The sequence below is a fragment of the Lepus europaeus genome, chromosome 16 (genome assembly GCF_033115175.1).
Source record: "Lepus europaeus isolate LE1 chromosome 16, mLepTim1.pri, whole genome shotgun sequence".
Taxonomy (NCBI): Eukaryota; Metazoa; Chordata; class Mammalia; order Lagomorpha; family Leporidae; genus Lepus; species Lepus europaeus.
The window spans coordinates 47,253,678-47,268,598 of NC_084842.1; the positions used below are offsets into that span (position 1 = coordinate 47,253,678).

Consider the following 14,921-nt stretch of genomic DNA (forward strand, 5'->3'; position numbering starts at 1 on the left):
GTGATGGATGTGGCCAGAGAGCTCTGTTTGGTTCTTCAGCGTTAAGGGTGTGCCAAAGGTGACTTACCCAGATTGTTCTCTCTCTCTCTCTCTCTTTTTGACTCAGTTGGGAAGTAATTCCGCACAGCTGAGTGAAATTGAGAGTAGTTGATGTATGAAATCTGGCCCCTGTGGGTATTCTTCTGATTTACCCTGGGACCACACAGAGAGTTTATGGAGCCCTCAGTGTGGTCTCAGATTTCTCCGCAGTCTCTCACAAGGTTACCAAGTTTGTGTACTCGGTGAGTTCTCTCGCCCCCCCTCCCCTCAGATTTTCAGTCTCAGTTCATTAGCTCCACACTTTCACTAGGTCCTAACCTCCTGTTATTTCTCCCCACCAGAGTCAGGTTTTTCTGCTTGGGTGATGGTGGGCGCCACTTTACATACGTAAAATTGCGCCTGCTCTTTGTCTTGCTTGGTTTTGTAAGGTGAGTGGAGAGAGAGGCTAGTGTCCATGCCGGTTCCCCTTATTTATTCATTTTTTTCTCTCCTCCAGTCAGCCTGGTGAACTTTCCCCAGTGGGGCTTCAGGCCTCATTCCTGCTAGGCTCTTTCTGCCTTTCCCCGCCAATGTCTCAGGTAACCGAGGTTTTTGTCTCACCTCCCCTTCCAGCACTGGCGCACACACTCTGCGGCTGGGCTTCCATGCGGTGGGCGACCTTGCTCTCCCCATAGGCCCTCCGTGTCACATCCACTAGATCCAGAAGAGTTTCCTCTGCAATTTTTTCCTGAGCCTTTTCCTGAGGCTACAGTAACTCTACTTTTATTAAACTATCTTTTCCCGGACTGTCAGTGCACGCCGTCACTATTCTGCCATCTTGGCTCCGCCCCCTATTTATGTTTATTTTTATATTGTTTGAGACAGAGTGGGAGAAAGAGATAAAAAAGAGACACACGCGGCCTGCACTGTGGTGTAGCAGGTGAAGCTGCCGCCTATAGTGTCAGCATCTTGTATGAGTGCCATTTTGAGTCCTGGCTGCTCCACTTCTGATTCAGCCCTCTGCTATGGCCTAGGAAAGCGGTAGAAGATGGCCCAAATCCTTGTGACCCTGCAACTGTGAACCCCGAAAGAAGCTGTTGGCCCCTGGCTTTGGATCAGCACAGCTCTGGCCTTTGTGGTCAGTTGGGAAGTGAACCAGCAAATGGAAGACCTCTCTCTCTCTCTCTCTCTGCCTCTCTTTCTCTCTCTGTGCAACTCTGACTTACAAATAAACAAATACATCTTTAAAAACAAAAAAAGGAGAGAGATCTTCTGTCTGCTGATTCACTTCCTAAATGCCCACTACAGCCAGGTGTGGGCTATGCCAAAGCCAGGAGCCTAGAACTTAATCTAGATCTACCATGTGGGTGGTAGGAACGCAAGTTCTTGAGCCATCATCTACTGCTCTCCCCTTCTCCTCCCAGGTGGACATTAGCAGGAAGCTATATCAGAAATGGCATAACCCACACTCAGACTCAGACTCAAACCAGGCACTCTAATATGGAATGTTGGCATCCTAAGCATAGAGTTAACCAGTGCAGCAAACACCTACCTCCCAACAGCATTTCATATGAAATAGCAATCATATAAAATAGTCATAGTGCCAAAATATAATCCTTGAAACTGGAGATCTAGTCTTTTTATCTTCTGTGATATTTTGCACAAAGTAGATGCTTATTTTTTATTTTAAAAAGAAGACTGCTGTTTAAAGCATCATTTGGAGTCCCCCGTGTTAGAAAAGGAATAGAAGAATTGATGTTCTTAATGGCATAGCACAGCACAGATTTAGAAAGCATGATCATCTGAGTTTTCCTGGAGGCAGCTTCTGAGAGAAAACTAAAAAACCACTTTGAAACATTAGCGTGTGCTCTTTCAAGATGCAGTGTGTGTTCCCTTTCCTTTTCATCTTTGCCCCTCAGTATATTGCTCTACATGTTTTTTTAAATGTTTTTCCTGCCTTAGCCACAATTGCTTTTTTTTTTTTTTTTAAGATTTATCTTATTTATTTGAAAGACTTAGAAAGAAAGTAGAGACAAAGAAAAAGAGAGATTTCGTCCCAAGTGGCCACAACAGCTGGCACTGAGCCGATCCAAAGCCAGGAGCCAGGAGCTTCTTCCAGGTCTCCCATGTGGGTACAGCGGCCCAAGGACTTGGATCATCCTCCTCTGCTTTTCCAGACACATTAGTAGAGAGCTGTATCAGAAGTAGAACAGCCAGGACTCGAACCAGTGCCCATATGGGATGCTGGTATGGCAGTCTGGGCTTTAACCTGCTGTGCCACAGTGCTGGCTCCCCCATTACTTTTTTTAGTATCTCAGTTATTGGAAGTCGTCAAGAATACCTCATCAGATTTCCAGCTCTGTCATTGTCTCTTTCTCAATGTCTGAGAAGACTTCTGGCCCATTACATTCATTTAGAGCCAGGATAACTCAAATTATCCACATATCTAGTATTCCAGACCTCCTCACTTCCTTATATTTCAGATAGCAAACTTTGATATCTGTTCTATATCATAATGGGTAGGAATCTATGTTACAACCAGAGAGCAGTATTGAAATGTGATCATGCACAAGTCAGCCTCCCTCAAATGCCTTTCTTTATCTTTAAAATTGGCCCTATGGTTGCTGCCAAATAGAATTTGTTGTGAATATAATATTAAGTAAATCTCTGTAATCTACAAGACCTAAATACCACTTAGGAAGGACTGTAGTAAAATGAAATATTCACATTCCCATGAAGCAGCAAGGATATCTTTCAGACCGATTCATTTATTTCTTTGGAGTAGCCTCTTTATGGAAATTCAGCCTTCCTCTAAACACCTAGGGCAAATATCACCACCTAAATGAGTTCTATTCAGGACAGTGTTTTGTGGGACTGGTGTTATGGCACAACAAGGTAAGCCACCACTTGCAACGTCAGCATCTCATATTGCAGTGCCAGTTCACCTCCTGGCTGCTCTGCTTCTGATCCAGCTCCCTTTATATATGCCTGGGAAAGCAGTGGAAGAAGCCCCATGTATTCAGATCCTTGCCACCCACATAGGAGACCTGGATGGAGTTCCTGGCTCCTGGCCCAGCCATGGGGAGAGAACCAGTGGATCTCTCTATAGTGTTCTCTCTCTCATTCTGTCTCTCTCTCTCTCTCATTCTTTCAAATAAATAATATAAATCTTAAAAGAAGAAAAAGATTCAACTTGGGATGCTGCATACCATGTTATGTTGCCTGGGTTTGAGTTGTGGCTCTGTTTCCAGTTCAGTATTCCTGCTAATTCACACTAGGGGAACAGCACATTATAGTGAAAGTACTTGTGCCATTTCCACCCACATGGGAGACATGGATTAAGTTTTGGACTCAGGCTATTATGGGTATTTTCAGAGTGAACCAATAGCTGGAAGATATTTCTCTCTTTCTCTCAAATAAAAATGAAAAATTAATTAATAAATCATATGACTTTTCAAGTGCCCCGGAATGCATGTAATTTATCAACATGGAATGGATAAAGTTTTTGCATTTTTTTAAAGATTTATTTATTAATTTGAAAGGCAGAATTATAGAGAGACAGAGACAGAGAAATAGAGGTCTTCCATCCACCGGTTCACTCCCCAAATGGCCACAATGGTCAGAACTGGGCCAGCCCGAAGCCATGTAGCCAGGACCTTCTTCCAGGTCAACTATGTGGGTGCAGGGGCGTAAGGACTTGGGCCACCTTCTACTGCTTTTCCAGGCCACAGCAGAGAGCTGGATTGAAAGTTGAGGAGCCGGGACTTGAACCGGTGCCCATATGGGATGCCAGTACTGCAGACTGGGGCTTTAACCCACTTTGCCACAATGCCAGCCCCTTATATTGTTTTTAGTCCACCGCATTTCCCAGATGAAGCATGTAGATACTAGGAATCTTTAATTATTAGGCAAGTGCTGTGGTGCAGGGGTTAAGCCTCCATCTGCAGTGCCAGCATCTCATATGGGTGCTGGAGTCCTGGCTGCTCTACTTCCTATCCAGCTCCATGCTAATAGGCTTGAGAAAGCAGTGGAAGATGGCCGAAGTCTTGGGGCCCCTGCATCCACATAGGAGACCTGGAAGAAGCTCCTGGCTCCTGGCTTTGGTCTGGCCCTTCTCTGACTGTTGTGGTTGTTTGGGAAGCGAACCAGTGGATGAAAGATAACTGTCTTTCCTTTCTCTCTAACTCTGCTTTTAAAATAAATAAATAAAATCTTAAAAAACAAATAGTCATTAGAATGCTGATAAGGTTACTCAAACCTTAAGGTATCTAATATTACATGGAGAGCTTGTTAAGAAAACACCAGCTCTGACCTCACCTTTGGATACTCTGAATCTGGTCAATTGTGTCAGTCATAAAGCTCTTTTATCTGTCATTTTACCCAGCCCTTCCCAGAATAAATCTTTTGCGCATGATGCTCCCTTCACCTGGGATGTGGTACTTCCTTTCTTTCTTTTGTCTATAATGTGCCTACCCTTCAGATCTGAGCTTAGTCAGAATCCTTTCCTAGCCTCTCTAACAAGGCCAGTTCTTCCATATGACATGTTCTCATGGCATTCAGTACAAGTGCAGCTTTGAATTTATATGTGTGATATTTAATACTTCTCCCACATTGTAGCCAATAAACATGTACAAATACTATGTATCAAGTAAAATAAACAAATATTCATCCTAAGCTGAAAGCTTCATAGGGATAGAAACTGTGTTCTTCATATCTAGTAAAGTCATATGCTGATGAGTTCCTGGAATACAGTCATTGTTTAATACATACTGAGTAGGTTGATGAATAATGATCCACAAACATCTCTGTGTATGCATGTCTGTGAAGGTTTCCAGTGTACTGTATGTTTCCAGTAATGGCATGTTTTTAAAAGGTACTCACTATTCTTACTTGTTATCAATTATGAGTTATGTGGGTTTTGTTTTGTTTTATGATTTTTTAACACTTGCACATTTACTTCAAATGTAGACATTATATACATACACATATATACTCTTTTTTCTTGAAAACATTAATTTCAAAGGGATTCATGACAGTGATCATAATGTGGGGAAAGAAGACCATATTGTCTTTTACATGGTATGATTCAGTGAAGCAACTTTATAGTTAAATACCAAATAGAGGGGCCGGCACTGTGGCACTGCAGGTTAAAGTCCCAGTCTGCAGTGCCAGCATCCCATATGGGCACTGGTTTGAGTCCCAGCTGCTCCACTTCTGACCCAGCTCTCTGCTGTGGCCTGGAAAAGTTGTAGAAGATGGCCCAAGTGCTTATGCCCCTGCACCCATGTGGCAGACCCAGAAGAAGCTCCTGGCTCCTGGCTTCAGATCAGCGCAGCTCTAACTATTGTGGCCATTTGGGGAGTGAACCAGTGGATGGAAAACCTCTCTCTCTTTCTGTCTCTCTCATTCTCTCTCTTTCTCTGTCTCTACCTCTGCCTCGCTGTACTCTGCCTTTCAAATAAATCATTAAAAAAATACCAAATAGTATGGCCCCACATAATTTTTGTACTCTATTTGTTAACTTCCAGAAATAAAAGAAAATATGTGACATTTGTCTTTCTGGGTCTGACTTATTTTACTTGGTATAATGCTCTCCAGTTCTATCCATTTTGTTTTGAATGTCAGAATTTTATTCTTTTTTATGGCTAAGTAGTATTCCATCATGTATATATACACTCTTTAAAATCCAATCATGAGTTGATTCTGAAACCATTTATTATTGGACTAGCTGAGATGATTAGTGATTTCTTCATTCCTTTCTGGGGACTGTGCCAACAGGGGACAAATTTCATTCTATTTCCATTTGTGTTTTTGTATATGTACATAAAACAATATTGAAAGTGTCCCCATTAGCTAATATAGCATTACCACATTTGTCATGAAAACCAGGTATATATTTCTGGTGGCTCTGCCTTGCCATTGTTTGTTGACTTGTAATTTATCTCTTCTGTTTTGGTATCTGCAAAACTCAATGAAACCTGTCCTACCTACCTCAAAAGACACTGTGAACATCAAATGAGAAATGTAAAGGTACCTTGAAAAGTATAAAGATGTGGCCGGCGCCACAGCTCAGTAGGCTAATCCTCCACCTGCGGCCCTGGCACCCTAGGTTCTAGTCCCGGTCGGGGCGCTGGATTCTGTCCCAGTTGCTCCTCTTCCAGTCCAGCTCTCTGCTGTGGCCCGGGAATGCAGTGGAGGATGGCCCAGGTCCTTGGGCCCTAAACCCGCATGGGAGACCAGGATAAGCACCTGTCTCCTGGCTTTGGATCAGCACAGTGTGCCGGCCACAACGCACCGGCCGCGGTGGCCATTGGAGGGTGAATCAACGGCAAAGGAAGACCTTTCTCTCTGTCTCTGTCTTGCACTGTCCACTCTGCCTGTCAAAAAAAAAAAAAGAAAGAAAGAAAGAGACCAGGAGGAAGCACCTGGCTCCTGCCTTCAGAGCAGCGGTGCACTGGCCGATGCGGCCATTGAGGGGTGAACCAACGGAAAAGAAAGACCTTTCTCTGTCTTTCTCTCACTGTCTACTCTGCCTGTCAAAAAAAAAAGAAAGAAAGAAAAGTATATAGATGTTATCCAAATATACAGTTGCAATTAATACCTAATGTAGATGGAAGGCCCTGTGATGGATTTGAAGTATAATAATACTTGGACAGTGTTATGGTTATTTTTTCTGAGCCATAAAATTTGTATTTGGAGATGTTTAATCTCTCTTTCTTGTGCATTTATCTTCTTTCTAATTTTAGAAGTCACATCTCTCATTTATCCATTGTTTAGGATATTGAATATTATTTATTCCCTCTTATGAAAAACATGAATCCACATTACCTAAGATTTCCTTTCATATTTGTTCATTTTTTATGGTCCAACAAGACTTATGGTTTTACTGCAAACTGCATCTTTTTAAGATGGCTTATTTGTGTGTTTACAGCTGTTACTTTTGTGCTGTGGGGCATAAAGGGTTTGTGTATATTACTTTAACTATGGATAAAGTTGAATAGGAAGACATCAGTTAAATAGATTGAATTGAAATAAATACCTTCTTGCCATATTTTTGAGTAAGGCAAAATATCCTCAATTTAGAAAACAAAATAACTATTTGGTTATTCCATAATTTACTACTGTTAGCTTGTTAAAATACATTTATGTTTTCTTCCTCTCTCCTGTCTCTTCCCGATTCTTCTTACCTTCACCCTGTTTCATTCTTCCAGTTTTTCTTCATTTAACTTCAACTATCTGGGTTGCTGAGGGAAAAAAAGCCCTGGCACTTAATCAAAAACATGATCTCATTGCTTTCAATGGCTTAGAAAAGAAACATTTTAAAGCAGTTGAAAGATTTCACTTTGGAAAGTAGGTGCTGCATAACTAAGTGTGTTGGTTCCCAGCAGAGCCTTGAGTAACCTCTTTCCAGCCATCCTCATGGTTTTTTCTCTTGCACTTCTTGTTCAGTGAGCAGTAGCTTGAGTTTTAAAAAAATCCAGCAGGAGTTTCCTTTTGGCTGTCTTGCTGGAGTATTGTTTTCTGTTCTTTCACTCTCTATATAGTACTTTTATCTTTTTGTAGCATAATTGTTTCTAGGCTTCATCATGGGTAGATAGAGATGGAATATAAAGTTCTCTCTTGCTTATAGCCCCTTCAGAGACCTGTTAGGTATTTCTGGGAGTCCTGGAAGAGAAACATGTATTCAGAAACAGAAGTTAATATTCTTTCTTGCAGTCTCCTTGGGAAGTCCATTTTCCCATAGGCCACAACAGTGTGCCTTATGGGCTCCAGTACTATATAGGTCCTCTGTGAGGGATGGTAACAGAGCTGGGAATGCTATCTGTAGTGCATCAGAGCTGCCAGTCTTCAAGGTGCCCGGGAGGTACAGAACTGAATTAAAGAGCTACCTTTTTTCATCTCTCCCTGCCACATTTTGTCCCTAAGTACCAAAGTGGTAGAATTTGTGTTCACAGTTTCATAGTCTCTGTAGAAAATGTTTCTTATCTTTTAGATCTACTCTTTTACTCCTTCTAGTCTCACAACCAGTTCAAAGAGCTAAATGAAAAAAGACACCACACTGTTTCTTCCATTGTCCTTATTTCATCTTGCTCTTTATCTGCTTACTCTTCTACTCCCCTATATTCCTACTAAAATCTCCAACATCCTTGAATTGCAAAACAACCTACCACACATGGGAAGCAAAGGAGTCATTGCTGCACTAGTTCTGACAGTTGTTGAATTCTTTTTTTTTTTTAACTTTTATTTAATGAATATAAATTTCCAAAGTACAGCTTATGGATTACAATGGATTCCCCCCCATAACTTCCCTCCCACCCGTAACCCTCCCCTTTCCCACTCCCTCTCCCCTTCCATTCACATCAAGATTCATTTTCAATTCTCTTTATATACAGAAGATCAGTTTAGTATATATTAAGTAAAGATTTCAACAGTTTGCCCCCACATAGCAACACAAAGTGAAAAAATACTGTTTGAGTACTAGTTATAGCATTAAATAACAGTGTACAGCACATTAAAGACAGAGATCCGACATGATATTTTTTAAAAATTAATTTTCTATGCAATTTCCAATTTAACACCAGGTTTTTTTTTTTTCATTTTCAATTATCTTTATATACAGAAGATCGATTCAGTATATACTAAGTAAAGATTTCATCAGTTTGCACCCACACAGAAACACAAAGTGTAAAAATACTGTTTTAGTACTAGTTATAGCATCACTTCACATTGGACAACACATTAAGGACAGAAAAAAAAAAAGTTGTTGAATTCTTAGTCATACTTGGGATTGCTCGAACAACTTGTTACCTTTTTGAAAAATAATTTTTGAATAGGTTTCCATTACTTGCTACAGAATTCAAAAGGTACAAAAATGTGTACAGGAGAAAATTGCTTTATTATTTCCATTCCTCATTTATCAAGTTCCCGTTCCTGAGAGAATTAGTATTACCAATTTCTTCAGTACCTTTCCAGAAATATTTTATGCATGAGAAAAAAAATCTATATATTCTTATTTATATATTCTTCCCTACCCTACTTCTTCACAACTGACATAATATATACACTATGTTCTTCCTTGTTCTTTTTTCTCTTGGAGTCTGTTTCATATTAACACATAATGAATTTCCTTATTTTTATGGCTGCATTGCATGGTTATACTATGATTTATTTAAGTCATCTGCTAATGGTGGCTATTTACCTTGTTTCTGATCTTTTGCTGTTACAAATAATGCTGCAGTTATTTTGCTCCTACATGATTATATCTGTAGGCTAAATCTTCATATCTGTAATGGATAGGTTGAAAGTTACGTGCATTGTAGTTTAGTTAGTACCTTTTCAAATACTAGACTCTGACAGTTTTTTCTTTATTTCTAGCTTATGCTCTGGACTCCTTTTGGTGACTTTGCTTCCTCGCCATCTGATTTTATTTGATGATTGCTCAGGCAGTGTCCAGACAATATAAGTAAGTAGACAGCTATACGAAAAGAAAAAAATAGGTTGTTTTGCATTACACTTTAGTGAACCTAGAATTTCTCCTCTATCTTAGAGCTTACAGCTAGTGCTCAGAATTAAACTGACATAAGACAGATTAACAGGAGAAAAGCATACACATTTTATTTAGTAAGTTTCAATGTGCATTGGAGTCCTCACTGGGAAAATGAAGACCCAAAGAAGAAATTAGGACAAAGAGTAGTGAATTAGGAATATGTGACAACACAAAAGAGTTTGGACTAGGACAGTTTTAATCTTGGAAAAGTGACTAAGCAGATAAGGGTTAATTTAACAAGATTTATTTGTACAAATTTGTGTCTTCCTCAACTCCCTGTCTCTGTTGATAAGAATATCTTCCTTCCTTCTTGGTATAGGGAAGGTACCTTTCACATGAGAGTTTTATTTCCTCCTTTCAGAAAGAAAAGGAAGGTCAGCATGCCCTTCTTATATCTGCTCTTTTCAGGTGCCTTTAACTCAAAATAATTAATATGCCAAAGAGGCATATTTGGGGTTGGCATACTCTAAATTCAATCAACATTTCCCATAGAGACATAAATATAAAGAATTATTTCTCTATTGTGAAACTGTTGTGGAGTGACCCCTGGCTAGGTTTGGTCCAGGTTCTTGTTTCCACATGAGAAAGAATTCAAGGAAAAGACTTAGATCAAGGAAAGAAAAGAAGCAAGATTTATTTAAGCCAAAAGTACACTCTTAAGGAACAAGTACAAGCAAACTCAAGAGTTGCCATAGTCAACAAGGTTCTGGGGCCAGGCATTTATATATATGGAGCCATAGAGGGTTTAACCTGGGGTGCGGTTTAATTGAGTACTCAAAGGGGTAGAATTTGGGGCAGGGCTTGAATACCACCCATTTCCCTGCCATTTGTTTTTTGAAATGTTGGAAATGGCATGGTATAGTGTGCATGATGGGACTGAGAATATTGACCACAGTAATTTTACTGTGATAACATTATAATGACTAAATGTCATTGTGAAGATGCAGCCTGCAGCCATATTTCTAGCTGGCACTGGTTCTGAGTTTGTAATATCACTGAACCTGTGGTCTTTTGCTACATGGAAAGCAAGAGGGATTTGGGTGGTGCATGAAAAGTGGTTTGGGCAATGCAGAGAAAAGGGATTTGGATGGTACATACAAGGGGGTGGTATTGGCAGTGCATACCAACCAGTATTGCCACACAGATAAGCCGGGATTGTCTGGTAGGTAGGCTGGATCTGGCAAACCTCAGCTTCTCACTACAATTGATACTTCCCTGCCTACATCAGGACAAACTACAATATAAACTATGTGATAAAGGGTGGCCAGAGTTGGTATCTAGAAGTCATAGAGTGACTCTTCTCACCCTGCCCTGTGATGAACTGGAGAGTACATGCCCTGTGTGCAGGAGTTATATGAGGAACCACAGAGTCAGTAGTGATAGATGCTGTCATTTTCTAAAAAAACAAAAGCCTCAATATTTATATACGGTCTCCCAACTTTTGAATACTGTGTAGATCAAACAACATACATTGACAGTATTGATCCATTCCCCATCAAAGGACAAAATTACAACAATTTAGCCCGAAGATCTTAGTTGGCTTTATTTCAATGCTGGAATTGGACTACTTCACTCCATAAAATACAGTAAGTGTTCCAATGAACAGAGCAGATAAAGTTGGTTTTATGGACAATTTAAGGGCTGGAGAAAGTAGAAACGAAAAGAGTAGATGATCATTTCAAGGTTACTTTCTTTACAAGGCAGGGACAGGGAGACAGAACAATAGAAAAATAACTGATTTCTACTATCAGATTACTTCAGGTACGTCCTTTGTGCAAGAATTAAGGTAGAGAGAACTTAATTATCATGCCAGTTGAAACTGGCTTGTTTGGGAAATCTGTTTGTTATTCTTTCTAATCCAGATAAACAACTTAGTTTCAGCTTGATGACCTGGAATTTTAGCGTGAATCCCTCTATTTTGATTTGTTGTTTGGTCTGTTGGGGACTATTTACTAATGAGCTTGGTACCGATCAATGGCCTCCTGTAATTTTTATTTAACACCCCTAATCCTCCAGTTTACACTTGTACATAAAGAGGCAGCTCCTTGGTCTAGTTCTGTGGCTCTGACTCCCTGTATTTTCATTCTAGTTCCTCACCACCTCTTGTCAGCTGCATGTTGCTTGTAAATGTTTCATTGATTGTTAAAATAATTGTGCCTGTGGTCATTGTCTACTACTTGAACATTTGAAGTTCCCTTTGCTTTGATTTTTTTTAGTCACAATGTATAGAGAATGATGAGATTCACATTACATTTCTGTTAACTTAGTCACTGTATCTTATGATTCTAAAAAGCATTTTTTTTTTCTGAGTTGTGGGATGTTAGACTTTAGCAACTAGGAGCAGAAAATATTAATAATCATTTTGTTCTTTCCACTTCTACCAATATTCTTTCTAGATTCTGGTCATTATTTGAAAGGTCAGGAGAGACATGATCATGGATAATAAGTAAATATTAAAATAAAACTTAGGAAGGAAAGTTTTTCTGTCCAAAGATATTCATGGCATTCTCTGGGGTTTTTCCTGTGAGCTCTTGGAAGAAGAATTAATAACTTGAACCAAAAGTCTCCAAACCTTGGATTATGATTACCATTGGAAGAAAAACTGGTACCTAATGGATCTCCACTTCTGCCCTTGTCTTTATTCCATTCTTCAGAAATTTCACCAGAGAGGGTATACTGTTTTCAGTGTCATCTCTTCTCTGTTTCTTGTCAGAGACTCCTATCCCTAGTCCATCAAAGTTAATTTACACAATTTGGGACAGAAAAAAGTAATTCCTTCTAAATGAGTAGAAACTACTGCCTTTAATGCTTTTTTTCTCGGATAGTCATTTATCCATACTTACAGCAATTAAAGGATAGAAGTACCATAAAAAAACATAATTTTGAAAAGAAACTTAAGGCAATGAGTTCTCACAGTTGCTGGGGGAACTAAAGCCTTATCCAAGCAGTTCTTGGCTGAAAGATACCTGCCTAGCTCTGGATTTCTGCATATTCACGAGACAACTTTTTCTCATTATAATCTGACTCTCCAAAAATAACTCTCCCATTAGTAATCAAGCATTTTTAATATAAACCATTACATTGTTACTATTTTTTAAACTTTTGGAATCGGTTTTTTCCTAGTATGTGTTAAGTTTTTAGAAAAATTGGTGATTCACATTTATAAGAGGGAAAGGGAGCTAATGTTTCTGGGTACCTACTTTAAAGAGCCTTTTTAAACCCTATCTTACTTAGTCCTTACAGTGACTCCTTAAGGTGTAGATAATGCACAGAAGAGGAAACTAGGGCTGAGCATGTTTAAGAAATTTTATAAGATTAAACTGCTATGGGGCCTGCACTGTGGCGTAGCAGGTAAAGCTGCCACCTGCAGTGCTGGCATCTCATATGGGCACAGGTTTGATTCCTGGCTGCTCCACTTTAAATCCAGCTCTCTGCTATGGCCTGGCAAAGCAGTAGAAGATGGCACAAGTGCTTTGGCCCCTACGCTCATGTGGGAGACCTGGAAGAAACTCCTAGCTCCAGGCTTCAGATTGGCCTGGCTCTGGCCATTGCGGCCATTTGGGGAGTTAACCAGTGGATGGAAGACCTCTCTCTTTCTGCCTCTGCCTCTCTGTGACTCTGCCTTTCAAATAATAAATTAATTAATTAAAAAAAAAAAAAGATTAAACTTCTAAAAAGTGGTAGGTAGGACCTGAGGTTTCATACATACCTGATGTATATGTATACATAACATTCATACCTGATGTTTTCATAAAACATCTTGTTCCAGATTTCTTATTCTTTGTATTACTTCATACCACTCTGTTTTATATCTTTAAAAAATTACTTTGTTGACTAAATGTAAAAAGAATAAGAACTGAAAATAAGAAGAAAATTGGAAATCAATGGATTAGTACAACAGAAAATATTTTTAGTTCACTATATGTACAATAAATTTTTCTGTGAACTTTAGTTTAAAATGATGACCTGTCAATTATGTTTTGAAATTATGCCCTGAATAATACTTACTGTTTTTGGATATGGAGTGAAATATATATATGTATATATATATTCACTTTGAAATAACCTTAATAAAATATAATTCATGGCCGGCGCCGCGGCTCACTAGGCTAATCCTCCGCCTTGCGACGCCGGCACACCGGGTTCTAGTCCCGGTCGGGGTGCTGATCCTGTCCCAGCTGCCCCTCTTCCAGGCCAGCTCTCTGCTGTGGCCAGGGAGTGCAGTGGAGGATGGCCCAAGCGCTTGGGCCCTGCACCCAATGGGAGACCAGGATAGGCACCTGGCTCCTGCCATCGGATCAGCGTGGTGCGCCGGCCGCAGCGCGCCTACCGCGGCAGCCATTGGAGGGTGAACCAACGGCAACAAAGGAAGACCTTTCTCTCTGTCTCTCTCTCTCACTGTCCACTCTGCCTATCAAAAAAAATATATATATATATAATTCATGTGCCATACAGTTCCCTTCCTAAAGTATACAATTCAGTTAATGGAATGTAGACTTAGCACATTTTTAAATGCTGGTTAGAAGTAATATAAAGGACTTGAAATCTTTTTTGAGTCTGAAAGTTATTCAAAGATCTAAGAAGATTCCTCCCCCTATAATTAGATATTGAGAACTGGTTAAAATTGCTTGCATACCAAAAATAAAAATATTTATACTGTTCATTTGTGTAGTTATTATAGTTTATAACTGTCATTGTTTTGAGAACCCATGAGCTTGTCAACCATGGGAAATAATTAAAAATGTAAACTATATATTGAATATAAATAGAAATATATGGAGACTTTAGCAGATAAAATTGAGGTAAGTCCTTATCATTCTGGAGTAGAATCATGATCTTGTTGGGAATAACCAGGTGATGGGGAATATGGAGGAACATGAGAAACAGAGAAAAGATGATACATGTCTGTGGCCCCAAGTTTTAATTTTTTTATTTTAAATTTTATTTATTTGGAAGGCAGAGTATCAGAGAGAGAGGGAAAGACAGAAGGATCTTCCCTCCATTCACGGATTGACTCTCAAATTCCCGCAGCAGCTTGGGGCTAAGCCAGGAGTCAAGACATCTGATCTCCCACATGGGTGACAGGAACCCAAGTACCTAGACCATCACTCACTGCCTCCCAGGTAAATTAGCAGGAAGCTGGGTCAAAAGCAGGGAGTAACCAGCACTGGAACCAGTCTCTCTGATGTGGTATGTGGGCTTCCTAAGTGACAGCTTAATCTGCTGCACTGCAAAACTTGCCCCAGCCCCAGGATTTTAAATACAACTCAAATGGAGAACCTTTTCTTATTACTTGAGATACTTTTTATGTCTGTTCAGTCAGGTGATATAAAATCTAAAGTAACTTTGATAGGTA

General features: G+C 39.7%; 1 protein-coding gene across 12 annotated transcripts in view; it reads left to right on the forward strand.

Annotated features, from left to right (window-relative positions):
* The window catches only part of HMBOX1 (homeobox containing 1), a 204,032-nt gene that overhangs the window by 63,076 nt on the left and 126,035 nt on the right, over positions 1-14,921 (forward strand). For 2 of the 12 annotated variants that reach the window (XM_062213591.1, XM_062213590.1), the window contains one exon: positions 9,394-9,481. The exons of the other annotated variants lie outside the window; for them this stretch is intronic. The gene's annotated coding sequence lies outside the window, so the exon portion shown is untranslated. The remainder of the gene's footprint in view (positions 1-9,393; positions 9,482-14,921) is intronic. 12 annotated transcript variants of the gene reach the window in all.